The 1,905-nt window shown below is 56.4% G+C and overlaps 1 protein-coding gene across 1 annotated transcript in view; it reads left to right on the top strand.

The window, feature by feature from the left end:
* SART1 (spliceosome associated factor 1, recruiter of U4/U6.U5 tri-snRNP) overlaps positions 1 to 1,905 on the top strand; it is an 18,296-nt gene that overhangs the window by 6,813 nt on the left and 9,578 nt on the right. The window lies entirely within an intron of this gene.

A 1,905-nucleotide genomic window follows, 5' to 3' on the forward strand; every position in this document is an offset into this window, starting at 1 on the left:
TAACACCGACGAGCCGGGCTCGCAGAGATTTGGGGTGGGGGTGGGCGTTCAGGCAGCAGAGACAGCAGGCGTCCTTGGGAGGAGTGGACTAGGATACTTGAGGGCCTGGTGGTGCCTTGTGGCCTTGGTCATCGCTGACCCTCAGGGGCATCAGCACGTCTGGGCGCTGCTTGCGTGCTTCGTGCTCACCGCGACACCCCATGAGGAGGGTTCTGTTATCTCCGCATTCCAGATGCGGAAGCAGGCACGGAGGCGTTAGGCGCGTTGCCCAGGGTTACACGACTGGTACATGGCAGAGCTGGGTCTGAACAGCCTGACTCCCAAGTCTGCACTTTTAATCCTACTCCTCCCACCTCAGGAGAGGTGAGCCCCACGCGCCCCACCGGTGCGGCCGAGCAGTGGGGGCTCCTGCCCTGGAGTCGGAGAAGCCGCAGCCGCCAAGGTAGAGGAGAGCCGCAGGCGTGGGGCTCACAGAAGCCAAGAAGGGCTCTCGAGGAGCGACGGGCGGGTCAGACGCGGCGCGGTGTGTCAGCAAGTCAGGAGACGCGGAGGCGAGGGCAGCGCTGGGACAGTTCCGTAGAGCGGGAGCAGGCAGCGCAGAGGTCCCGGAGCCCTCGGGGCTTACGGTCTCCGCCGCAGGGACCCAGCTTCTCTGCCGCCGTAGGGAAAGGCGTCCTGGATAACGCGGGGAAGGGGCGCAGCTGTGACCCAGTGAAGCTTTGTGAGAGCGGGTGGTGGTGCTTCGTCTGCCGCTGCCCTAAAGAGGGTCAGAGAGATGGGCAGTAGCTGAAGGGGTGTGATTGAGAGTAGGGTTTTTTTCCTGTACTTAACGGTTAATAGTGTTAATATTTACAAACTGGATGTAAGAATTGTAGAGTTTATGGCTGAAAGGACTGTGCAGAGGTTACGTAGCCCGATGGTTCTCAGCCGGGGATGAGCCGGAGTCACCTGGAAGGTGTTTGTGAACATGCCTGGGCCGCGTCCCACCGTCTTCGGGTGCAGAGAAATTGAAAGAGTATTGTAATGAAGTTCTAGTTTTAAAAATTATTTTTAATGTTTATTTATTTTTGAGAGAGAGAGAGAAAGGGACATTGAGAGCAGGGGAGGGTCAGAGAGAGAGGGTGACACAGAATCTGAAGCAGGCTCCATGCTCCGAGCTGTCAGCACAGAGCCCGATGCGGGGCTCAAACTCCCCAGCCATGAGATCATGACCTGAGCTGAAGTCGGATGCTTAATTGACTGAGCCGCCCAGGTGCCCCCATAATGAGCTTCTTTATATTTTCTCTTAATTCAGTAATTATATACATTTATCACCACGCTCTCTCTTCGCTTTCTCTTTTCAGTCTTTTCTGAATCCCTGAAAGTAAGTTGCAGACATTGTGACTCCTTCCCCTGGGGCACTTTAGCCGGAGTCTCTAAAAATAAGGGCATTCCCCTGTGTGGCTGGGTTCCCTTAAAAATCCCTCACAGCGCTAGCTGAACTCTGGGCTGAGGGGCTCAGGGCCCCGCCCTCTCCAGAGGAAAAAAATCCTATAAGTCCTCTGAAATAGCAGTCCGTGTAACAAGGTTTCCCAGTTATGCCCCCAGACTTCTTTTTGGTTTGAACCGATCTCTAACCCAGTTTTATATCCTCAGAAGTTTTTCTTAAGTGAGGGCGATTGCAAGCACGCTTGCCGCCAGTCCAGGGGAGGGGGAGAAGCGAAGGGTGTAAGAGGAGAAGGAAGGAGCTGTTTTCAGGAACACGGCAGGGGTGGGGCCTGGAGTGCTCCTCGGGTGGCCGTTGAGAGGAGCCAGGTCGTGTTGTGGTTTGTTCCAGGGGGAGGGGATGAGCGGCCACAGCAGATGCAGGCGACTGGCCGGGGGAAGGTACGGGAGGCCTCCCTGGCTGGCTGGCTCTTCCAGTGA

Source organism: Crocuta crocuta, unplaced genomic scaffold (assembly GCF_008692635.1).
Source record: "Crocuta crocuta isolate KB4526 unplaced genomic scaffold, BGI_CrCroc_1.0 scaffold53, whole genome shotgun sequence".
Lineage (NCBI taxonomy): Eukaryota > Metazoa > Chordata > Mammalia > Carnivora > Hyaenidae > Crocuta > Crocuta crocuta.